The sequence below is a fragment of the Ambystoma mexicanum genome, chromosome 10 (genome assembly GCF_040938575.1).
Source record: "Ambystoma mexicanum isolate Mex_15411 chromosome 10, UKY_AmexF1_1, whole genome shotgun sequence".
Lineage (NCBI taxonomy): Eukaryota > Metazoa > Chordata > Amphibia > Caudata > Ambystomatidae > Ambystoma > Ambystoma mexicanum.
The window spans coordinates 761,730,088-761,756,517 of NC_090932.1; the positions used below are offsets into that span (position 1 = coordinate 761,730,088).

At 43.0% G+C, this 26,430-nt stretch overlaps 1 protein-coding gene across 2 annotated transcripts in view; it reads left to right on the plus strand.

The window, feature by feature from the left end:
* Nucleotides 1-26,430, plus strand: part of ARHGEF26 (Rho guanine nucleotide exchange factor 26) — a 736,698-nt gene that overhangs the window by 624,954 nt on the left and 85,314 nt on the right. The gene's annotated exons all lie outside the window — the stretch shown is intronic.

Genomic DNA, 26,430 nt, shown 5'->3' on the forward strand with positions numbered 1-26,430 from the left:
CTGCAGTGGCTGTTGCTTCCAGCAGGTCTGATCTGCCGGGGGCACCGGCCCCTGCAGGCATGGTTTTCACAGAAGCATCAGCACCGTTGTCAACAGTGCCGCTGTTTTCTTGTCCCCATTCCCGTGGAGTCCAATTGGAATGGGGATTTACACTTTGTGTCGCCTGACATCCCAGGCCGCCGGAACTTGTAATATCCCGGTGGCAACGGGATATAAGGCAGAAAAACGGTGTTACGAGTTCGGCGGCTGCTACCGGCGGGTTACTGCCAAACTCGTAACGAGGCCCATTGTTTAGCAAGTTGGACATAGATAAAGGCCACTTAGATACAGGAAACCTTTGCATTGCATAAGGCAAAATAGGATGAGTTAATTAGCGTAGTCTGGGACAGAAATCAACAGCCTGGACCACATGTTAGAATAAAGTGGTGTCTGGTGAGCTAAGCTATTTTTAAAACAATTCAGCAACTTGCACTTAAGATTGAATTAAGTAGCCACTTAAAATATGTATTAATAACCATGAAATCTTCTCAAAGTTATTCGCCTCACAATTCATTTCTGAACCCGCACAACTGGCACATTGGCACTGCAAAAATCATCCAAATTTGAATTTGGGGGTGGAACCAGTGTACATGTGGAGCAGAGAATGTGGATCTTGTGCATCATAGTGTGCTGCTGTGCGACTGGCCCCGTCCGCATGGAATTAGGGACTGACTGTAGTAGCATACACTGTGGCCATGACCCCCAGGTGCAATGGCCCACCCCAAATTCAAATATGGAGGACATTTTGCTGTGCAAATGTGCAGGCCCTAAACCAATGGAATGATCACTCATAAGTATGTATGAAAGGGGACTAAGGACTAGGAGCGGAGAAGTCACTGCGGTGAGTATTCTTTTCCGTTTTTAGTACATTTGCTTCTACTGGAGGGCCATTATAAATAATTTCTTCTGTGGATGTATCAAATGCACAAACGTCAGTAATCGATGGAAGTTAGGAAAGTTTACCAACCCACCCCAACAGTGGAATTGTTGTCCAGCCTTTATTGGATTCACTTACAGATGAAAATGAGCCAAATGTAATTATTCCATGATGGGACAATCCCACCACCCTCTGACACAAATAAACTGTTTTCAATATAAAAATGATTTTGATTAATCAAAAAGACATTTCATCAAAAATACTATACTATTCATATGCACAGTCCATTTAATAAATGGGGGTTTGTAATACAAAAGAGATGGCAGCATGAATCCGATTTCATACAGTCCCATCTTCCTATTTCACCACGTTAGTTTGTACCAAATGGAACAATTATTGACTGAACATTGGATTTGGTTATTGAGCATTATCCTTTGTGCAAATCAAACAATTATCAAAGATACTTTATCATTTAGAATTCATTTACAGAGGTTTACACAAGTTATAGATGAACTTATTTTCATTAGTTGTTTCCCCGCCCCCCCCCTGCTAGTGTGCGCCCCAGGAGGGTAGAACACACTGGGGTGATAATACAAGAGCGGAGTGTACTTTTATATAATATGTCTAAGGCAAAGCATTGGAGAGAGTGGATTACCTTCTTAAATGCCTATTCAATCAGCTCCAAAATGTGTTCATGCTGCTCCCCTGTTTTGTAATTAGTCACCTGCCCTTTCATAGGTTTAAGGGTACAAAGAATATTTTATTAAGATTTTGAGTACGAATTTCAACTGATCTATCATATTTGTTAGCTGGATTTACCATCCAATATAATTTTAAATTATATATATATATATATATATATATATATATATATATATATATAGAGAGAGAGAGAGAGAGAGAGAGAGAGAGAGAGAGAGAGAGAGAGAGAGAGAGAGAGAGAGAGAGAGAGAGAGAGAGAGAGAGAGATCGAGATCGAGATCGAGATCGAGATCGATCTCGATCTCGATCTCGATCTCGATCTCGATCTCGATCTCGATCTCGATCTCGATCTCGATCTCGATCTCGATCTCGATCTCGATCTCGATCTGCGTGTGTGTTTTCTGCCCCAGTCAGTGGCACAGCGAGTAGAGCGCTCGCTTTGACATCCGTGTTAAAAAATCTTTAAAGGGAGGCAATACACCGTTACAGGTTTTGCAACTTCTCATTGCTTGTTCACACGGTGCATGCTGGGTAAAGCATTCACATTTAAATACATTACCATTGAGTTACGTCATCTGCGTATTACAGCCTTTCAATTTCAAGTGTATGCCCCATCCGCCATAATGGAGAGGTGTGTAAACGCTGCAATCTCCGCACACCCAATTGTGGAAAACATTCATATAATATCAAATACACACAAAAAAAATATTAATGTTATATAAGTCACAATCATTATATCAGTTGTCCATTTACAATCCGACAAATAGAAAATGGGTTAAATCAACATTTTCTTTTTTAGTAAAACATGTATCTAAATTGCTCGACATTGCCGAATGTATAATTACTTCATGGCCTGACACAGACAGAAAGAAGAATTCCTTAGAAGTGCAATGCTCAATGTGATATATATACACACCCAGAGCAGTCATATTATGTGGCCCTGCCCTTACTTTGATTAAGGATGGAGTCTCAGTGGAACAATGTAGTCAATCTAAAAGTTGCTGCAAAATTGTAGAGATTCATTCAAAAATTGTTAACCGCAGTAGTCCATTTGAGTGCTCATCTGGGTCTAATATTCATCTAGTCTACTGCCATTCACCAAGGTTCGGCTGGTGATTACTGAATGTTGTTAAAGACACATTATGCTCAATAACACACCCTTAATTCATGTTTCCCTACATGCAATAATACTCTGGTCAATCAATATTCCCCATCTATAAAGGTTCCCCAGTGTTCACGACAATCAGTGGTTAATCAATTCTCTTTGTGTGCATTTGCTCCCATGAGCTAATTATCCTCTGTGGTCAATCAATATAAATGTGGCTATATGCCCTCCCCAAAGGTAGTCGTCTTTACTTTGGCCAGGTGGTCATTGGCTTTAAGGGAGGGTGTTTTTCCTTTCAGGATTGTGGGGTCCTTCCCTCTCAGGATAGCATGCCAGGTTCCCCACTAGTAACCCTATGGAAGTCAGCCTAGCAAAGGCTGCTTTGGAATGAGCTTCATCTGCTGGGCCCTGGATCCTATGAGGTCTGCGCTACCAGGTCCTCCTCTGCCTTGAGTCATCTGGGCCCTCTGTTGGCTGGTTTGGTTCTGTTATAGTGGGTTATCGTCTGATGATCTTGATGTGTTTTTCTCTTTGTGCAGATTCTTTTGTCAGTCTCTTTCCCAACCCTGTGCGAGTGGGAGAGTGGCTGATCTGAACAGTTTTTTTCTTCCTGTGTGCTAAACATTCTGTTTTTCTTCCCCCCGAGTTGTGGACAGTGGTCTTTGGGGATGGGACTGGGTAGCAGCATTGGACCTTTTACAAAGAGGAGTTTCTTGAATATGTAGTCCTTCCTTCTGGACTCCTCAGAGCAGCCACGTCTTTAAAGCATGCCTCCTCAGTTCCATCTGTGATCCCATTTTCAGAATTCTTTGTTATGAAAGACAGTATGTTTAAAAATAACAATAATACAAGTACTTTTGAAATGTCCACATTTGTTTTGCATACAGATGGTCCAGTTCAAGGCCATCATTCAACAATTAAATGACTCTGAAATCTGATATTTTTGCGACTTTAAAATCACCCCAAATCGAACTCATTTTAGTATCATTGTATTATAAACTTTTGTTCATCAATTTTAATATCTTCCCTATTTACTTTATATTGTAGTAAAGTATTGGGCTTCCTTACTGCTTTTGGAACAGAATTTATTGTAATTATTAAAACCAGGAAACGGGCATTCTCGATCTCTGTCAATGGTAGACTCGTACCCAACTTCATTCCAATTTGGATAGGAGCTCAAGACCCACACATTCAAGGAGCCCTTTCTTTGCGCACAGTAGACCTCTCTGGTCCCACCTTACACCTAATAGCTGCTCCTGTTGCTTAATTGTGATGTATTACTGCCCTGCTGCAACTTGCGTCCCCTTGTCTGTATACCTATTACCCCTTGCTGTGAAGTGCTCCACTGCTTCTTGAAGCTAGATCCATGCTCAATAAATACCCAAAAATAAAATAAATAAATATTTATAGCGAAGGCCAACTTGATATGTAATGCAATTGGGTCATGGGTCTCGGCCCATACAGGTTTTATTTTGGGCACATACTTTATCAACCAGAACCTCTTTGGGTTATAACGCAGATCCTATTCAAATGCTGGAGGCTTCAATTCTCAAAGGGAACAGAAAAAAACTGAGCATTCCTTTGAACAACAGAACTAAAGAAGCCACTACTTGTTGGATTTCTTGTTTTGAATCTGTTTCCAATGTTACAAAAGAACAGCATCTTCGGCAAAATGCCACCTGGGCCTCGCTAAGATTTGTGGTTTTAAACAACATTGCTCTTTTATGTGTTAACGCATTGTAAATGTGAATGTCTGCCTGCCATTATTTTGGCCATGCCTCTGCGTTTGCATTTCAATGCATTTGGAAATGCTGGCAGTGGTCTAATGTTTTACACTTGTACATTTGAAATGTCCTGCATCAGTAATTATTATTATTATTATTATGCTATTTAATTGAGCATGGGCCTAGCTTCGAGAAGCAACGGAGTACTTTAGAGATATACAACCATACAGATACATAACAGAGCACTTTACAGAGGTATACAACTGTACAGATGCATAACGGAGCGCTTGACAGAGGTATAACACAGCAAAGATGGATAACGGAGTGCTTTTCAGAGGTCATGAGCTTAAATATTGAAAGACATTACTATGTAGTCATCGATTTGAATGTGTTGTCAAGTGCAAGCAGGCTGCTTTCTGACCACTTTGCACTGTTGAGTTTCTGTTACATATTTGGATTTGGTGGACAATGACCAACAGTGATGTTAACAGAGCTTGTTTCCTTAGAGCTCTGTTATGATATGATAGTGTATTTATATAGCGCCTATACACAATGTGTGTATGATGGGTTTTGGCAGATGTGGGTCTCATTAAGCTCCTTAAGCAGATGTTGGTGCTCTGGGTTCTTGAAGTGTCTTCCAAGTGTGGGTCGAGAGAATCCTTGCAAAGGTTTGTTTCAGAGCCTTCTTGGTCGTCGACAAGCTGATTACTGCCCCTCTGTGAGGAGTCAAGGCTGTTTAAAGTGGGGACATTTTACACAATGGACTTGCCTCCGCCGTCCCACTTTTGAAATTGCCGCCAGGGACTAGTTTGCATTTGCCCCCATATCTTTTCTGAAAAGTGTTTATAATTTAAATATTTGCAGCAATGACAGAAAATACAGAACCTTTTAGGCTCGGATGGTGTGAGCTAACATTTTATGCTGAGAATAGTCCAGTAGAATGATGTTGGGTCTTCTGCAAATTTACTATTTGTTTAGTCAAAAAATATTTTGTAGCAGACCAGCCAGGAAATGACAAGAGCCTTGTACATTCAATTAGATAGTTCCTCAGTGTGTGTCATAAAGAGGGAGGCACACAACACCCAGAGAGTCGACTCAGGATTTTGTAGCACAGGTTATTAACACTTACTGAAAGAGTGCACACCCCAAAATGTAACACAAATATCAAACCCTCTGGACAACAGGAAAGTAAACTGTGGCAAAATTGGCTCTGCTTCCCAGTTTCCCCATCCAGGTTATGTCTGCCGACAGCCTGAAGTCACAGGCATCCAGACCGTAAAGATCACATGGATTCGTTTCGGTTAATCTCTAGAGGACCTGGGACTTTTCTCAACAAATGAAGGACTCTCTTCCAGAATCCAAAAAGTATTAATATGGATCAAAACAACAGGGTGCATCCCATACTCTGGAAGCACCATTGGCCCATAGTCCAAATGTCCAGACCCTGTTCTAGAAAGCAAGGTTCAATGAAGCCACTCGCAGTAATCTGACATTTTAGGGTCTTATTGTGTGGGGGGGTCTGTTTCTTGTAGGCATCCCCTTCTGCAAGGGTAGATTGTCTTCTGTGGTCATTGGAATCTTCACGTCCTTTGGAGTCTGGAAAGGGCATGTGTGTAGTTTCCCATATTATTATCAGTTTACTGGTCTTGGATTCCCCGCCTTGGAGAATGTGTTTAAAAGGGCAGCTGTGTAGTTCTCAGTCCTATTGCAGGAGCACCATGTAGCTTGGCTGTCCTTGCCTGTCTTGTGTCCTGGATTGTCCCATCTGTTTTGTTCTTCTTTTGTGTTCCTGTAGTCGTTTTCGGTGTATAGTTCTCATATATTGCTTCAATGAATTCTGACGTTAGAGTTTTGCAAGTAACCTTTAGTGCATTTCTGCCTGCATTGCAACCTTAATACACTATGTTGTGCCTTTTAATTGTTAACTCAACTTACATTTTTATCTTGGATAATTGGTTAGCAAGCCCTTATAATAGTTCGCTGTTGATCATTATATTCTGTATTTATCCGTTACAAAGCTTAATAAAAATTGCTTAACCAAAAAAAAAAGGAAACACTACAGCAGGGCCTGGCAAATGCCTGTACCATTCACAAGGAAAAGCCAAAATAGTTGGCATTGCCAATGCTTTTTTCTTTTTTTTTTTTTTTTTGCTGCATCCATTGGTACTCCCTTGGGCTGGGAGAGGTCAGAGGTCGAAGTGGTAATGGATAATAATGCTAAACTGAAAGCAACTATGAGCAATCAGTAACCAGGCAGAAGGGAAAATATAGGGACTCATTAAGCTGTGGCAAGCACACCACACCAACTAAAAACTTGGAAGCCAGAAAGAAAGTAAGGGGAAACCCCGTGGTGCCCTCCACCCTGAGTGACGTGCTTCCAGTCACATCCTAGGTTCTACCATCATGCGTCATCCAACCCCCCACATCTTGGGGTTGTATTTTCAGTGGCTCATGTTTGAGAAACTTCGGCTGCATTTACATGTTCTCTGTTCAACACTAATAATATAAAGTCGGCTTTATCTATAGCGCTTCTTGCCATATTCCTTTCACTTCTAAGCGCTGTGATAAAATAGCTGTTGCTTTTATCCATTTTGCAAAAGTGCCCAATGTATCACCCTCGAAGGCTCAAGGGCTGCGTCATCCATGGAGGGGATCCAAACTTGCTAAGTGCCTGCTTGTCCCATGCCAGTGGCGGGCAAACGATTAACCTTCTAGTTATCGACCCACCTATTTCTTCAGCACCGATGAGGGGGGCATTCTGCGCTTTTACAAATACCGAAAAAAAACTGTCACTCAAGCGGCATGTTTCAATATACAAAACCCAAATACACAAATAAAATTACAGAAATACAGCAATAAAATACTTAATTATTGTATTCGTGTTTAATTTGCACCTTTTGTAATGGCTCAAAGCAGGGAGCAAAAGTAAACAGCATTCGTCTTTTAGGTATTTTATAAAAAACTATAAATATTGTTTTTAAAAAAAATGGTGTGTCTGGCTTGTATTAGTACCTTGCAGCCTCTTCGGAACGCACTTCTGAATGGCTGTTTCAAACAGATGCAGCATGGCAGGACACATTGCACACATCGCCCCTGCTTCTTGGCACCACATTGATCTGCCTGTGCTTTGTGCGCAGCAGCTGGGAAACATCTTAAAAGCAGCACTTCAAGAGGGCTTCAAACATCCACTTTCAAACCCCAAATCACCGCACACGAGTGAAAGCTTCCCTTTAGCCGCATGTTCAGCCAGAGAGTGAAAGGACTGAAAGGCCCAGACTAAGTGTACCACTCCTCCAACAGTGGCGTGTCCAGGGAGTGGCCTGGGGTGGCACGTGCTAGCCCTGGAATCCGATTGGCCACCGCAGGTGTCACCCCATTATCCTAAACTATGATCATTATGTGTGTGTGCGCGCGCTCGCACTTCATGCCACCTCTGCATAAGTCAGTTCCCCACTTGGACCACCCAAGTCAAGAGTCTGGACACGCCACAGGGCTCCAAGGGATGTGAATGTAGCAAAATCGGGATCATAGTAGCTCGGTGACGTCCTAACCCTTCCCACGTTGCCCGCTCATAGCCCTTGGTGGCAAACGCTTTTTGGGAGAGGGAGGCAGTGCACTAGAAAGACTGTTTCCTTGGTGCATCTGAACTCTTCTCACTAAATGCCGTGGATGTATTGGGCCTGATTTACAAAAGCAGGCCCATGGTATTGGTGTTTTTAGCAGAAACTCTATTAAATATATAATTAAAACATCAGAAAAGAGCAAAGTGTGATCCTTTCAGTCACTCAGAAAAACCTGAAGGGTTGTGGCAGAGTCTGTCTTATATCGGGCAAAGCCTAAGCATGGCTGACTCTCCAAGCCCATGGGGCAGAGCCTGGCATGGGACCAACTCGTCCCCAGTCCCTCAGGCCTTATGAGGGCACCAATCTGTCCATTCATCTGCCTTCTTCCTTTTTAGTTTGGGCTGTTCGGTTCAGTGCCAAAACTACGGCATAAGAGTCCAGATAGGGAGAAATGGCACATGAGGAGGAACTCAAAGCTTGTAGCCGTGGTTTGGTTATTTGCCCCACCCATTTCCTTCCCATGGCCTTGCTAATCCCCATGGGCAGTCCCAGTGAGTTCCAAAACACCTCCTCATGGAACTCTTTGAGATTGCTGTAGTCGAGCCTTACCATCAAAGGTTGCACTCGAAGTGCCTGCCATTGTTTTCTCAAAGCATTCTTCCCGAGAGTTAATGACTTAATTGGAGTTGTAAAGATGCTACTGGTGGGATTAAAATGTCTTAACCAGGACTGCCTTCGGCCACTTGATTTAAAAGCACTATGCTGTCCTGTTAAAAACAAGCATTGGCAAAGCCAGCAGTTTTGACTTGTGTACAGGTATTAGACATTTGCCAGGCAGTGCTATTAGATGCCCAGGTACTAACACTATTTTGCTCCTGCCACCAGAGGCATTTCTAGGGGTATGCTGGTGTGGGGGGGAGGGGGCTATAGCCCTGGGTCTTTTGGTTGTAGCACCGGATTGAAGCTCAGGGCTTACAACCTAAAGGCTAGCTAGCCCTGAGTCCTGGCAGTTCCGGGATTACGCTAATGTCGGAACTTTTCCAGACCTAGCATCACCCCTGCCTGCTACCATCAATAGCCAGTTAATACCACTACAGCAGTGCCTGCTTTGTCATTTGGGTAAATGTTCATGTGATTTCACTTCATGGGATGTCATTGGGGGAAGGGCCAAAGGCTATGTGTTGTCATTAACAATATCCCTATAATTGTGTTGAATTGATTCCACTGTTGCTGGCACCTTCTTTACTGCAGGGATTCCTTGAAGCGCTCTATACGTTGTTGGACCAAATCAACATGCAAGTGGTTCTACTTGAGTCATTTCTTTGTTTGGGCTATTAGGTGCCTCTTATCTATAAGCTGAAACTATTGCATAGGGAGAAATGGCATAGGAGGGGCACAAAGCTTGTAGGTGTTGTTTGGTTATATGCTCACCCTTTCACTGCCCATGGCCATGCTAATCCCTATTGCCATTCCCACCCAGTTCCAGACCCTTCCCGCCCAAAACACTTCCACATGGGAGGACATTGAGCTCTCTTAATTCAAGCCTTACCATCAAACTTTGCACTTGAAGGGCCTGTCAATGTTTTTTCAAAACCTGTTTTCTGAGAGTTCATGATTTTATTGGAGCTGTATATCTACTACTGGCGCATAAAAAATGACTTTACCAGGTCTGCCTTCATCCATTCAAGTTATAAGCACCAAGCATATTCTTTACTGAAGTCCTGTTAAAAATAGGCATTGGCAAAGCCAAACGTTTTCGGCTTGTGTATAGCTATTAGGCATTTGCCAGGCACTGTCATTACATGCCCATGTACTCGCGCCATTTTGCTCCTGCTACCATCAATGGCCAGTTAATACCACTACGGCTGTGCCCGGCAAGTGCCTTCAGATGTCTACATAAAAGTTAAAAACTGTTGGCATTGCCAATACTTGTCTTCCATGTAGTCAATAATGTGATATGTACATTTTCAAAATGCATTTCCAGCCTCATCTGGTTCCGCTCTACTACATTCTGATGACCAGCTATCCCATAATCCCGCTGATCGAAAAATATTTCGGCAAATGTAACGTTATATACGATATTTTCCCTCCCCTCCATACAATTTATTTTACATGCTTCATGTTTTTGATCAAAATCGTCTGAGCTGGCCACTAAGGGACACGTCGGCTCTATGTAAAAGAACATAAATGTACATATTACACAAGTTATTTCGAAAACTTTTCCTTTTTTTATGAATCCTTACTGGGTTTAGAGATGAGATTGGTATTTCAAATATGGGTCACACTTTTTAAAAAAATTATCTCGGTGATCAGTGTTTCAAATTATTGGGTATTTAGTATTTGACATATAGCATTTTTCTATGCATAGTTACGACGTCATAAACTGTCTATGCAAACTTGCATTCCTTAATAATTGGTATTTTAACAATGTAATTTAGCAAAATATATTCTTTCATTTTACTGTTTGTGTTGATGGTCAACCTATTTAAGCTATTTATTCATTTTTACACTCTAAACTACTATTACCCTGCATGGGTTTTATTTAAAGCTCAGCAACTGTATATGTTATGTGTTTTAGTGTATATATGTGCCACAGTGCCACCTAGTAGCCATCGCTGGAAATGTGCCCCGTTTAGGGAGGACAAAAAAAGATTAAGGCAAATGGGAGAATTTTAACCTGCAGATGAGCTGTGGCCAGGCAGCTCGAAACCAAATAAATTGAGATTCTAAGCACCTGTGCATACAGATTCGGGCTACCCTACACGGCAGTTGGCCAATGACCAAAAAAGCACGTCCAACATGCTAGGGTGGACTCGTGTTTTGGGCCCAAGCTGGCAAGTCAGAGGAGTTACAGCAGTGTGCAGCTGGTACTTTCAACCGATGTTACTGACCACATGTGCTTTGAAATGTACTATTTGTAACATTTTCTACTAAAAATGCCCCCTTAAGTAGTACCCAAAACAGTTTTATACAGAATAACAAATTCCCATGTGTGATGTTAGGCCGCTTTCTTATTACTATCCTATCCTAAACTATTTTCTGTCCCAAGCCAACCCTGATGGCATGTCAAAGTAATACACTAGTCCACACAGAAGCAGTGAGAGCAGTCGTACACATTGTGTGTGCATGGGCTGTTGCTAGGCCTGGAAAAGATCTGGGGCTACGCTAATGTTGGGACTCGGGGCTAGATAGCCTTTTGGTTGTGGCCCCTGAGCTTCTATCCGGGGCTACAACCAACAGACCCAGGGCTATAGCCCCTCAGCCCCCCGCTAGCAACGCCTCTGATGTGTGCCATTAACAATATTCCTGGTATCTCCCCCACTCCCATCCCACCTTCTCTCTGTCTCTAAAATAAGACTTTCTGGATTGAGAGGTGAGCCAAGAAATGGTGGTAAGGATTTGAAAGTATTTCGTTTTTCCTGAAGCCGGGTCCTTGTGGCTTCCCCAGGCCTTATCACCCTCCTGATATCCGGATTGGCGTGGGGGCACACATACACACAAGGCGCATTTGTTTTTACCGCCCTTTGTGACAGATTCAATGTGTGAAGCAGAGATCGACCGAATCGAACTGTGAATGCTCCATGGATCGCAAGGCAAGGCTAGGACCACGGTGCGGGAGTCAACATCTGTGACAGTGGTACATCACCATTTGTCATCCACCAATAACTGCTTTCACACCTGCAAAGGCCATTTATTTCACCCGAATAACCGGCCATATAAAATGTCGATTTTATGGAGTACAAGTGGTATTTAGAGAACCAATGGAGCTGCTTAAAATATGTATCTCCTGTAGTACCTTCTAAGTTTGTAGATCCGATGAAGAAGGACCCCAAGAAAGGAAACCCGACTGCACGTTTAGGTGTCGACGAAATAAATCTGCATGCCTCCGTTGTGACAAAATGACACTATATAGGAGTACAGGGATGAATAATGAATAGGATTTCTACTCATCTCCACACTACTATTAAACCATCAGTGATCCCAGTCATAAAGGTGAAACAGGCACAGGACATCAGGCTCCTTAAGGTGGCATGGGCCCAGGGCAGGCTGTACACTTCAGATGGGATGTGAGCTGGCTCGAAAACCGTCAAAATAACTATACATGTAATGCTTTTTCTTTGGGTTCAACAGCATTGAGCCAGGCGTCTAAAGACTTTGTAATGATCCAGTTGGCATAGAGACATTTAAAGACATTTTTCTCAGTGCCTTGCGGGCGTCGACACTGTTGAGTCAGTTCAGAGATCCGATAATGTGATCACAGGTCTTCAGTGGTGATCACCTGAAATGGCTGGAGTGCATGCAAGCAATGGAGAAATGGGTTGAGTCAGTGGCTTGACGGCTCGACAGTGGATTGACAAGTATTGAGTGTCACAGGCCTCTTCCGATGTTTGCAGCGGCGTGAAATGCGCCTCAAGACAGTTGTGCTGGCTTGAAAATTGATTCAAGCTGGAAAATAAGGTTAATTACCACTCTGGTGTGATTTCTGTAGGCCTTGCAGAGCCTGTCCTTTGAAGCACTGAGCCACTCCCTGCTGCTCTTCTTCTGTAAAGTGAAAACCCGTTCCCAGTGACGACGAAGGCTTTCGCTGGATCAAAGCATGAATGGTGTGTTGTGGGTGAAACTCCGTTCCTGACGGAGAATACCCAGGAGACCCTGACAGGACGGTCACTAGAAACCAGGCTCAAAATAAAATAACACTAAAAGATTTGGGCCAATATATTCTCAGAGACCATTATGTTCTAACCACACAATACCTATATTTAGCTATTAATCAACTGCCACCAGTTTCTTGTGGCACACAATTACATACATTCAATTAAATTAGGATGGGGATCGACCATGGTTAAAGACAGATCCTGTCTGCTGGAGATTTTGTCTCAATCAGGCTGCTGACAGGAATGCACATGTCACTGTGTGCTGCCATGTTGCACGACCTGCAAGGCAGCTGCTTGGAGGTGTCTGTGTACAGGCCCAGCAGAGTCACATGGAGCACTATGCTTTTCATCGTGGATCATTATGAAAGGGGGTTCTGATTATTAGACATAACTTTCAGAGATAGATCTACTAGCTTCATTTTATTACTAAAAAGTGTAGGCATTCTTGCCTCACAGATGACATTCGGTCACAGCCATGATATGTAAAGCACATGATTGCCCTGCTGGCATTCACCCCTCTCCACGGCGCTGGTGCTTAATTGCAGGACCTCCCATGTTTACAAGAGTCCTAAGGCTCTTTGTAAAGGACATGGCTGGTCAGGTAGTGTCAGACTGGGACAAAACATAGTCTTGGACACCAGAACAAATTGTCCACGTTCACTTATCGCAAATTTGTGGCATTTCATGACAAATTGTGTAGTGCTAAATGTACGTTTTGTAGGCATATTTATGGGAAATCAGGCCTTTTAAGCTCATTGGGCTAATATAATTACTGGAACTAGTTTCTGCCTAGTCTTCAACTGGCTTCTAGGTTAATAGGGCAATGCTCAAAGAGCTAACCCAGTATGGGCAGTTGACTTTTTTAAGCAATGTTACTAGCGAATGGTCTGTTAAAGGAACTTTTTGGCACAATTTATCTGCCAAATAATGCCCATCATATACTATTTAAACAATATCACGAAAAGTCAAAAATTGGAATATGCAAATGTGGGTTCTTTTTTCCGTGCCTCAGAAGATTTTATGTCACAGTCTAAACCTATCTTCTACCTAGTGCAGAAACTGCCACTCTGCTCTGCCAGGTCAACCTTTTTGGCATTGTCCATTTCACTTATTGAACAGACCAGGCCTGTACTGGTCTGCTGACACACATTTAGAATAATGGCTCCTCCAAATGTATGCACCAGTACACAGCCAACAAATGTGTTCTTTGTGGGGATGCTGAGACCACAGAACCCTGCTGGCCCCATGCAAAAGAAAGCGCACACGCCTCCCACACATACCTCCATGCTGCTCACATTAAATAAATGCACTTCATGGTAGATGTGTGTATGTCAGCACATGGTCTGCATTGCTTAATGCTCCGACCACCAGAGGCTTTTCTTGCTCAGCGGTGTGTGTGTGTTTGTGCGACACATTTCCTTACCAGACAGTGACCTGCTAAGTGCACTACACACGAGAACCTTTTTTTGTGCAGGACTCAGCCTGTACAAACATTTAAAAAAGCATTTTTCAAAGCAAACAGTTTGGGCCTTAGTATTGTGCTGGAAAGTGGGGAATCATAAATTGCATGTACTCCCCTAGCACACTGCTGCATTATAATATTGAGTAGGTACTGCAAACTGCCATGTTTAAACAACTGTTTCTTTCCTGTGCGAGGTGAGGCTTTAGGCTTTACTGCGCATGTCCTTGCAATGAAGGCTCTTCACCTAGTGTGTAGCTATGCTCACCTCCACCTCTCTGGCTTCTGACATGCTTCACTTTTGCCATATGTAAGCATGTTTTAGGCTCTGCTTTCTTAGGAAATGCAGCTTTAGCGGACAGAAGTCCTGTTTTAAGCATGCTCACCTGCCTCAGACCGTGTGTGAACCTCTGAGGAGTATATTCAGCTCCACTACATGTATCACTTTATGCTGTCCTTCCTGATAAGAACGCAGCCGGTATCAAAGACTTGGATAGAGGGGCTTTCTTCCCCGCTTGTAACATTGTTTTAGTATGATTCAATGACCTGTCTGGATCGACCCTTCCATTGAAATGCATGCGTTCCTTTTGGATAAAAGCGAATAGTGCTTGAAGGGAGGTGGGTTCTCACTTGTGCCGAAGTTTCATACTTGTGTTGCTTTATTTTATCCTGTTGCTGACTTGTTACTAATAAACTGTTCACCAAGCCACCGGTATCGTCAGTGGTAATTTGTCCACGACAGTATAGATGAGAAATGACAATGTGGACAACAGGCAATTGTGGAGGTTGTGGTGTTTAAATATTTATGTATGAATTTGTATTCTTGTAGTCGATATATTACTAAAAAACGAAATGAATGTACTGTAGTTTAAATATAGCATAAAACAAGTTGTTGGAATATAATTAGGTGCATCTTATTTTCAAGCATTGTAGAAGGATATGTAAAATTTGTATCATGAGTTATTTTACAATAATAGAAAAAACATATGCAAGTGTGAGTGTTTGTACTTTCCCTATTTGTGTGAGCTGCGCCCTTTTACTTTGTCTAAACATGTAATAAAAGGTCTTATTATTACCACTATAATGACACTGATTTGACATAAGAAGGATGAAGGGCTGATTTTCCTCCAACAGAATCCAAACCTCAGGCAGGAGAGACTGTTGTTTCTACAGTAGGTGCTCAACAAATAGGGCTATCTTCAAGGACAAACATTTAAACATATTATTTTGATGCCTATGCTTGTTAAATAACATTTTATTGTCATGGCCCCCAGCTATTGGCCTAGAACTATTAACCAACAAAAGGGATACATGGAAATGGGTACAGGAACAGAAAAAATACTGCACTGAAAAAGGTAACATAAGCTGTTATCGAGGGTGAATCGAGGGTATTCGTACCTTCTCCCCAGGAGGAAGCTTCCCCCTTTGAGGGTAGGGAGGTGAGCCTGCTTCGCAAAATCCTCCCTAGCGGTCTGAGCAAGTGGGACCTCACTGGGAGAGACTCCCTCTTGGCGGACAAGGATTCCCGTTCCTGTGAGGAACTCCTTGGTTGAAGATGAAACAAAAACACCATGTTTCAAACATGAAAGAAGATCTGTCTCTTTAAAAGGAGACCTTCGTTTAACTGATACGAAGAGGCTAGAGGCGGAGCACATGGTGAGGCACAGCAAAGCAGCGAGACGTATGCGTCAACAGGGTAAGCCCCCCAGATGGAATTTTAGAGAGGCAGAGCCAAGGAGTGGTGTGGAGTCCACGGCTTTCAGATTTGCTCTGAGAGCGAGACCAAAATGCTAGAAGCTCAGCGTTGATATGGAGAGAGAAGCCTAGTGTGATGGGACCACTACAACTTAGTGGTGGGCAGGGTGCCCGTCCAATGATGCAGAAATCACTACACTGAAAAAAAATCAGGCAACCACCCGCTTATCCACAGTGGTACGTGTCCGCGCAGAGGGAGAAGGCCGAGAGTGGGACACCGTAGAAAACAAGAAAACGAGAAAGCAAAGAACTGGAACAGCCAAAAAGAACCTGAGTGAGCCGAGGTCCTGGAGATGTTGCCCTGCAGATTCTGAGTCAACGGGGAGAATGGTAGACCTGGGAGGCTGCCAGGGAATTTTAATGTACCAAGACAAACTCGTCCCATTGAAACTGATGAGACAGTAAAGTTGATGAAACTGAACTATAATAATGTGAGAAAGAGAATCACAATAAGAGTGGGAAAAGAGAGCATTAAGAGTGAGGCTTCTATGAAGTAAGGGCAAAGGAAGCCCATATGAGAAATGTTATAGAAAACCAAGCACCCCGGGAGAGAAGGGGAACATTATCGATCAAGAAAACATTTCCCACCTAAGAAAGTATATGTTACAGGAGTACCAAAGGCATATCAGTGTGGAGAAAAGGATAAAACAAAGACTTGAAAGGGATTCCTGGAAGAAAATCCCTAAAGAGGACTGAAAGCCCAAAGGACTTCAAGAAAGAGTTACACAAATGACAAGAGACTATTTAAAGTTAACCTACTAATAAGTCTGAAGTAAAGGAGAAACATTTCAAGATGAGACAATCGGGGCAGGGGGACATTCTCCTGACCTTCTTTAGTTAGAGTAGTGGGAGGGTCAGTTAGAATCTGTTTTTTTTGGACAACAGACTTTTTCATTTTGACGACTTCCTGATGACGGACGAGCACCTTAGTTATGTATGTAGGCAGGGAACACCTGCATTGCAGTAGGGAAAGATGGCCCTTTCTTCTTATTTAATAAATAACGAGTGAAGATGTCAAACCAGTGTCCGCGTCCCCCTTCTGACCCACCACAAAGCGTAGAGACCATGTAGGGAAGGAAGTGGTAAAATAGGCCTTTTGGTACTATTGGAAAAGCAAGCAAGATACCTCAATGGATCAACGCATCACTCATCTGGACAGTTGTACAACCTAAATATCACTAAGCTCATCCCGCCAAGCACAATTGTTCAATTGTCTCTTATCAGATAACACAACATAATCCATCCCATAATATATTTTCTAGTCTCAGCTACCTTGCAACTTTTTTTATAATGAGTGTAATCTTTTTGAGCTGTGCTTGATCCAAACTCTATGACCGCACAATCCAACACTTTTAATAAATCCATGTTCTTGTCAAATTTTGAGTTATTTCAATGCTGCAAATAAGATGAAGGATGTTGTGATTAATGCTAGCCACAATTTCATACCACCAATATGTTCAGATGAAAACGTTACCCATAAAAATAAAATTAATGCTATGTGTAATTTCACGTACTGCAATTTGAGTCGTTATTACTGATGTTTTGTCCAGTCAGATCAATAGAGATATTGTCCACCCTATGACTTTTTGCCCATGTGATATATGGAAATTATATGCAAAATATAAAGTTGGATACTTCTACGTCTTGTTTATAGAGCTTTGGTCAGTCTAGGTGAAATGGTTGGTCTTCAAATTGGCAATCTAATCCTGAAGCCCCCTTCCCAGTAGTTATGAAACGGCATCTTGTGTATGGAAGGCAATTGTACTGCGCAGTTGGCATGCATGGAGTCCCAAGGCTTCTGCATGCCGCGTAACAAGCCTGTCTCATTAGAGGCACAAACTATTCCAAAGAGCGTGTGAGCCCCAGGGGAAGCTTAAGCATGTCCTCTTGGAACGGCTGATCCTTGATCTTTTGGATCAATTTCAAGACGTGTCCGACTATAGACAAGACCAACAAGCAGGGTCTTGTTCTGTGTTCATGGCTGGAAGAAGCTATCAAGCCCCTGGCATTCACGCTGCCCTTTGCCAGAATGAATGATGCTGTCTGTCTCAGTGGAAACCTAACTCCATGCCGTCCTAGACTTCAGCCCAGCCTAAAGATTTACAGCATCAGGGCGTCTTTCAGGGGTTACAAAAGGTCTGGAAGAGTCAGTGGGCCTGGAAAAATAGGCTTTCATTTCATTTGAAAGCAACATGCCTGACAAACGTTTTGTCATGCCCAGTACCAGCTTCATAATGCGTTGCATTGCCATTAATTTGCACCAATGACTTTTATATCATCCTTAAAACCGAACCGAGAAATGCTGTCACTCAACATAATTGTAGAATACATACATAGTATACTGCATTGTACATTTCTGTCAAACTTATTATGTTACGTAAAAAACAATGGGCCTCCTTCTAAGTTGGGCGTTCGGGGGAAAAAGCACCGATATTCACGGATACCAGCACTCTACCGGACCTTCCTTTTACGGGTTTGCCGGTGGGGCACCTGGCTTACCTCCAGCTTGAAGCTGGACGTACGCCAGGTGCCCCATCGGCAAACCAAGCCCTCATTACCGGCACCGGCTTTGCAGGTGCCGGTAATGATGGCAAATCCCCTCATGGAGTCGTATGGGACTACATGAATGGGGATCCACTCCAGCACTCATAATCTAGCGGCAATGCCGGAAACTGTGATAGCCTTTGCCGGCTTCCTGGCGGGTTTACCACCAGGATACTGGCAAGGTTGCAATGAGGCTCAATGTACCTCTAAAAAGTCGCGTGTAGCATGAGTTCTTGAAATGAGTTGAAAAGATATTTGTCATAGTCCCAAGCATGGGAGGATTCTTGTTGCTGTTATGGACTCATTTAGTGAAGAACTGTGGTGTACAATGTCATTTATTTTCAGTTTTGGACACAAAATAACGAAATGTCGTTTTTTTTTACATGTCTAGAAGAGGCATTTCTTTATGGGCCACAGGATCCAAAGCATTATAATAGAAAATACTTGTCATTTGTCCCAGTGTCATTTGTTACCGTTCCCTGATTAATGGACTGGCACGGGAGAGTTACCGTATTAACATTTACAAGGTGCACCTTGTTTATGGACCACAGGAAGAAAAATGGTCAGCTGGGAAATTGAAACGTTCAACCCATGATGTATGTGTGTATTGTGTGATTAATGTAGTGGGAACATAACTAGCAAGTTATGAAGAGCTGTAGATACGAGGCGGACATCAACAGGGAAAGTGGAAAGTAGGGTGTGAGCTCCTGTCAGGGTGTCAAAGGCTGACACACTGCTCCTTGAAATTCCTTCTTGAAGTGCAGGAGAGAGAGAGGGCCAGTCTGGTGTGCTTTGGGCGTCTTTTCTGGTCCTTTCCCACTTGCATGTTTAAGATCTAGCTCAAATGCATGATGGAGATGTATGTCGCCATTGCATCCTTGGGGAGCAAATCACTCTGCATTGGGGATGGAGCGAACGTTTATTCATATTGGAACAACAATTTTACTTTTGGATTGTAGGATAAATAGCCTCTATTGATATAGACTTACAGGGCAACGGACCGGCCATCTTGTCAGAGAATGACCCACCCCGAAGTTATGACCTGAGGGGAAGCCAAGAGACATAAGTTGGGCTCGGGTCATTATACCACGTGAATATGACCCCTCATGAGGTCTCCAAGGCTAATGAAATATAGTGGTTTTGGAGTTGTGGTGGTGAAGTAAACATTTCATTTTAATGTTGAGTAAAGTCAATAGACAAAACGTGTAGCTTCCCATGTTTTAGCTTTCACTTCAGTGTTTTAAAGTGGATTTTATCTGCCACGTGGTAGGTGCAGTGAAAAAAGATTCTCCTAGTAAGTCATGTTGTAAGAAATATTGCTGTTTGGAATCATATTGCTGTTTTTAAGTGCATGGAAATGCCTTCTGCTGTTTCCTTATCTGCTTCTGAAGTCAGTGTTTGTAATGCAGTCAATATCAAAAGTGGTTGACTGTATTCTGAGCATTCTGATTGGCTGAGAAGAGGTAAGTAGCACATTTCACGTGCTAATACTGTGTACAGCTTTCAATAGCATTTACATACAACCCTTAAGATTTCTGATAGGTGTGTGTATATGCAGATTGCATATTATCACGTACATATTTAGCATTTTAGCTGCAATTTAGCATCTTTTTGAATCTTTAATGTGTCGTTTTATGAGTCAGGTGTATTTGGAGTTGGGTCTGTAATGAGCTGCCTCCATTGTTTTCTTTTCCTTCTGTCTTTTCATTATCACATTTAAGTAAACACAAATATCATGAAATTAATTTTCATCCTCAAAATAACCCCAATTGAAGATAGATCAAAAACATAACAGGTGATTCCATTGAAGGCTCAGGCAGGCACCGTTGAAAAGGCGTATGGCAGGGAGCAGAAGGAAATAGCCAACCGCAAACACTGTACTGCTCTTCTGTAAAAAAAAAACACTATAACTAGAGTGCAAAGCTCCCAGTCAGAATGTGAATGGTCATCTGAATGCCAAACTGCTTAGCATACGATAATATAACAACTCAACTTAATACCGCATAAAGCCAGTCAACCTGGGAGGGAGTTTGCGCTTTGCACCTTTCGCGAAGGTTCTTTAGCTTCTGCAAGCTGGGAGGCATTTAATGTTCTTTTTACGCGCACCTGGGATTAAGAGACTTAGAGGGATAGGAGAGGGCCCCACCACAAGATGTTTAAGGCAGTGCGATACTAAGACATGACTTCTCATTTGCATAACATCACTGGTTTTTTTTGCTAATCCAGTATATAGACCATGACGACATGCCACAGATCCGCAATTCAGTGTTCGTGTCCATCTCGTTTCCATAGTTACTATGATCATTTTGGATGTTTTGAAGCCAATCTACAGAAAGGGGGTCCAAATTGACGCGAATGACTCGACCCATTCGGATTTGAAATTTGAAATAGTTCGAAACTTTCGAACCAGAATTCATACTGCTTGTAAAGATAGAAGTATTTGCTTTGGATCGTCTTGAAAAAAACTCCATGGCGATACTGAATTGTGGGATACTAGTGACTATAGAAATGATGAAACCAGGCCATCATATCCTGCTTGGAGCCATTCTGTTGGAGGTAGAGCAGTGAGACAGACCTCTAGGCCCAGTGTGCTTCCTTGCAAAGCCCCCTTTCTCTAAATATTTAGCTCAAAGACATTTTTGTAGCTGAATCCGTTTATTTTGAGAAAAACTTTTATTGTGTTTAACATTTGTTGTCCATTTACTTTATGATATGATATATGATATGATATGATATGATATGATATGGTATTTGTAACGCGCCTATACACAAGTGTTTCAAGGCGCGACGAGGCAGGGAGGGAGGGAAACAAGGGGAAGACAGACAAACGATCCTACTAGGCCAGGTGTCATTCAGATCGCGCAAGTGCAGAGGTAAGGGGAAAAGGAGAAAGTGCAGGGGGAGGAGGTGGGGGGGAGTGCAGTACAAGGTAAGTAGCGTAATAAAATAATAAATAATAAATAAAAAGGGCCAGCTGGTGGCAAGTGCGAGGTAAGTGCAGAACAAGTGCTGAGAAGTGCTGGGAAGGGGGGCTGTAGGGATACAGTGACAGTCCCACAGTGCAGGGGGAGCTAGGGAGGCAGTGAAAGTGGAGAGTGGCTGGGCCCTGGACCGAGGTCGCTGAGAGTGGCCCAGATGCAGGTTTAGTGCAGAATTCAGTGGGGAGTTAAGCAGGTTTAGCAGGGGAGAGGGAGAGAGAAGGCAGAAGCGAAGAGGAAGGTTTTGAGGTACTTCCGGAACCGGAGATGGTTCTCCTCAAGTTTCAGGGAGGCAGGAAGGCTGTTCCAGAGGGAGGCCCCTGCTGCGGAGAGAGATCTACCCCCAGCTCGTTGCTTCGAGAAGCGGCTGACCATGAGGGAGTTGGAGACGGATGAGCGAAGGGCTCGTGAAGGAAGATATTTAGGAAGAGAGAATTGAAGGTATTTAGGCCCCAGGCCCCAGAAGGCCTTGTGGACAATGCAGAGGGTTTTGAACTTAATCCTCGCAGCCTCTGGGAGCCAGTGAAGAGATTTCAGTCCTGGAGAGATACGGTCCCTGGGCTTGAGGCCAAGGACAAGTCTCGCAGTTCTGTTCTGGATAAGTTGCAGAGGGCGGAGAGTGGAGGCAGGCAGATTAAGATAGAGGCTGTTACAGTAGTCCAGCCTTGAGAGAACCAGGGCTCGGGAGACAGTGAGCTTCTGGGGGAAGGAGAAATTGGGGTCTGGTTCATTGTGCCGCTGCTCAGTCAGCCAGCCGCTGAAGCTGCGAGTGCCTTTTATCTGACTTAGTGCACATTAATGTAAGAACATTGTTCATAGTCGTTTTTCTGCTTTCAGTTAATTTATTTTTCATCCAATTTAAATGTAACATTTTATTTAATCTTCCCATCTGAGCTGTGGGCTGTTTTATTGTTTTCTGCAAATACAATTTCTTTTTTGTATTTAATGTGTTCTGATTGTTTCTTTTATTGTCTTTTGCATGTGTTTGGATACTTTGTGTAAAAAGAGACGTGTAAGCCATTGCTTTGTGATTGATTAAATGCATTCCAGTTGCCTAGAGCAGAGCACATTTGCATTTTTAATTTTATAACACTTACTTGATCTTTTGGAAACGGGCATTTTGTGCAGTTTTTGTATACAAACAGTTTGTCTTTTTTCAATGTTCTTTTGAATGAATACCTCTCAGGTATGTAGAACACACAATAGATTTCCATTTGAATTGTATCTTTTTATTACACTACATTTTGCAGGTTTAACTGATTCGTGGGGCATAGGTCACTATAATTTTTCCTGCTAGCCACAACCCAACCCAGACCTGCCCGGGGACACCATCAAAAAGCAGAACAACAAAACCACAAAAACTGCAGAAATAACCTAGGCACTGCACCTACCCTCAAACATACCAGCGGGTAGGCTGCTACCACTGCAACACTGTTTGCAACCAGGATCTTCCAAACACTGGCAAACCCCGCCCGCCACCCTACTATGGCTTACCTGCACATTGTTGGAGGTCGGGTTGGCATTGATGGCCCGGAAGCACTGCATTAGCTTCATCAGCGCAGACTCCCTCCGCCCACTGCGCGCAGCATGGCGGTTACACGAACAGCATTATCAGAGGGCAAGGGTCTCAAATGGGAAACATCAGCATCCTCGAGAACGGAATCAGATGTCAAACGATCCCCGACGAGCAGTAATCCATACTATGCAAGGCAGAAGCATTGCAGAGAGCCGGTCCTCTCGATCTCATGTGCTTCATCTAAGGCCATCCGCTCTCAGAATGCACGTCTAGTTTAAACTCTGCCCTTTCTATTCCTTTACTTTCAATGAAAGTTGATTTTGGTTTACTTTTGGCTCCAGTCATTTTAATAGAAAGGCAAAGGAATCTGCAAACCAGTGATCGAAGTGAGCGGGAATGGTCGGGAGCGGTGTTCCATTACTTTTATTTGTTTCTGTTTAGCATTCCACTACTTTCTTAGACCATATTCACAGTTCTATATATAGGATGTGTCCATTCATGTCCCTATGCAAGTGTAAAGCTGTAATAGGAGCCTTAGGTACTAGTCACTTAGACTATTGCAATGCCCCGGCTGCAACTCCTTGTCACGTGTTGGACTATGCTTCTGCCTACCCTTTCCCCTGCTGGGACTACAGTTCCACTACTTTCTTCGGTATACTTCTATCACTGCTGGAGACTGGTTCATTGGGACTCATTACGGGTTTGGGGGTATTTCTGGTGGAAATACTGAATACAAACGTACTTACCGCTACCGGCATTTGGTCTTGCAGAATTATCGCCAGATTACAAATGTGGTAAGGTGATGCTAGTCCCTATTTTCAGAGTCTATAGGACTCCATAGTGGTTTTAGAGGTTCTGTGGTTGTCATTATCTGCACATACAAATTCCTCCACTATTTGGCATTAAAGTATAGGATAAACACCCAGCACGTGACCACGGGTATCGGCTCCACTTTAATGCTAAACCTGGAATTTAGCAGGGCAATACAAGTGGCACCAACTCCATTACCACCAAAGAAAATGGGTTGTTGGCTGATTGATCAATATTGTTTACAGCGCTGCCGAACCAATACTGACTGCCCTTTGTTTGTCAAATCTCTGCATTTCAGAACATTCTCCATAAAAGCCTTTTTTTCTGCTTTTAGTTTCTTTTACTAGGTCGAGCCAAATCATAGCAGCAATAATGTTCTATGGTTAGAAAAAGAGTTAGCTGATTCTTATCTATATATACATGACTATTGTTCAAAAAAAGCTGTTAGCCCAGCTCAAACCTAGCAGACCTATTGGCTTGAATTGGATTGAGCCGGTGCGAGCTGTACACGGGTCAAATCGGACATTTACCAACCTTGCTGAATTCCACTTGCAAGACACTTCTATGGAGGCTTGAATGGCTCATGCCAAATAGAAGACGTTTGTTTGCATTGTTGGAGCCGCCATTGTGAAAAGCACTAGTCATAGTAGTGTGGTGCAATCGTGTCTTGGGTATGGCTTGCTTGGAGGTTGTGCCCTCAACAATATGAACTCAATCTTCTGATCCTTTAGGCTAAGACAGTGGTCCAGTTTTCAGTTTCTGAATATGGCGAATATTTACCCCATTGTGTAAGTATCATAGGGATGTACATCTACCCATTGAATGGTTTTCATAAGGATTGGATGGGCACGGGTGACCCTTGTGGGACTCCAAAGGTATTGGAAATTAATTGAAGATACATTTGCACCTTGTAAATTCATAGAAATCGAGAGAAAGGTTTGAGTTTTCCATACAGTCTCAGAAGTGGAAAGAAAGTAGGTGTTCCACTCTGGACAGAAATGCCATGCTACAGTGAGTCTTGTGGCCAGTAAAGTCGTAGCATGGGTTGAGGAATGTGGAGGATAGAACAGGGGCAACGTGCTGGTCTTGGAAGCAAGACCACGCAGAGCAACTGAGGTTCGAATCCCAGATCCACGCAAAAACAACTAAATTAAAACAATTAATGTAATTGTTTTTGCGTGGATCTGGAATTCGAACCTCTGTTGCTCTGCGTGGTCTTGCTTCCAAGACCAGCACGTTGCCCCCTGTGCTATCCTCCACATTCATCAACCCATGCTAAAGACCATTTGGACCCAGCTGCCACACACAATGTGGCTGGAATCTATTGTGTTCTTCCCTGGTATTCGGGGAGGGTCAGCTTATGTCCAAATAATGTAGTATTAATGGTCAGAGGGCAAGATGATGCCGCTGACATGGGCCTGGTAGCCCGAAGGGCTGTACCCAAGGGAAGCCAGTGCTTTAAAAGAGTATAGGGCCATTTAAGTCTGTGAAAGGCCACCCAGCAGCAATTTCCTTCTGCTAGCACCCTCACCGAAAATCCAGAGTGTTAGTACTTTTTTTTAAATGACATTACAGGAAACCTGCTTCATGGATGCAGATTCAACTTTCTAAAGCCCTTTAACTCTTGCATGCATTTCTCTGCAGTGCTAGTCGCTATTGACAAAGAAGGTGTCTGTCACGTTCTTGGCACTGGGAAGGTAGTGCCAGGACTGTGACAGCCACATGCCCTGCTATAGAGGGGTTAGTGAGGAAGCCCAGCTAAGCACATGCACAACAAACCTAGAATACATTGTATTGAGCTAATGTGTGTTTACTCACATCATCCAACACAGTGGTGTGCGGTGAGCTTAGCTGAGAGAAGGAGAGCTTCTTTTCAGCCCTCCCCTAAGATGGAGCATAGACAAATGCAGAATGGGTGTCCAGTCAAAGGGTTGAATACGTTGATTCGAATTACAATAGTTTTGAGTCAAAAGGACCCCAAAATAAAGGTTGAATGCCTTTTTTTAAATGTATTTTTTTTTGGCTTCCGTATAGGAAAATAAAATGTTTTTTACACCAAAAACAGGGGATTGGTGGTGGACCCCCCACAAAAAAAATTATTTTCACTTGGTTGGTCGTTTGGAAGAGCTATGGTCGGGTTGAAAATGTACTCTACAATAAAAGCTAATTTGGAGGAAATTGGTGTTGGAGAATTCACGTGTATGGCCTTCCCGAATAACCGCCAGGAGACAAACCTGAACCAAGTCTTTCATATTTAGAGAGAGGCATAATATATAGTACTTAATCTCTCATTTCATGTTAAGGTGGGCAGCACAAATACAGTAGTCACTCAATGCAAGATGTTAGTCCTGATAGCAAAATCCTTCTCTGAACCTTCCACTTAACCTGCTGCAAAATCTCCTCCTGTTCCTTCATACTGTGCTAGGCCAGTCAGCCCAAGAAGCGCAATGCTACGTGCTCTCTCTGGAGTATCCATCCCTTGTTTATGTGTGGGCCCCTCGTCTCCAGTGGGAGCCAGTCCCCATGTGCTCTTTAGTGAAAATTGCTCTAGAACTCCATTTCCCATCAGACGTTGGCTAGTGAGTCAGGGTTCTACGTCTTCCTTGCTTTCCACCTCCACATCATTCTGAAAGAACAAAGAAATATCGAGGCTGAGTACCACAAAGGAAAAACACCAATTGCGGGCTGAAAAGATTCACAGAT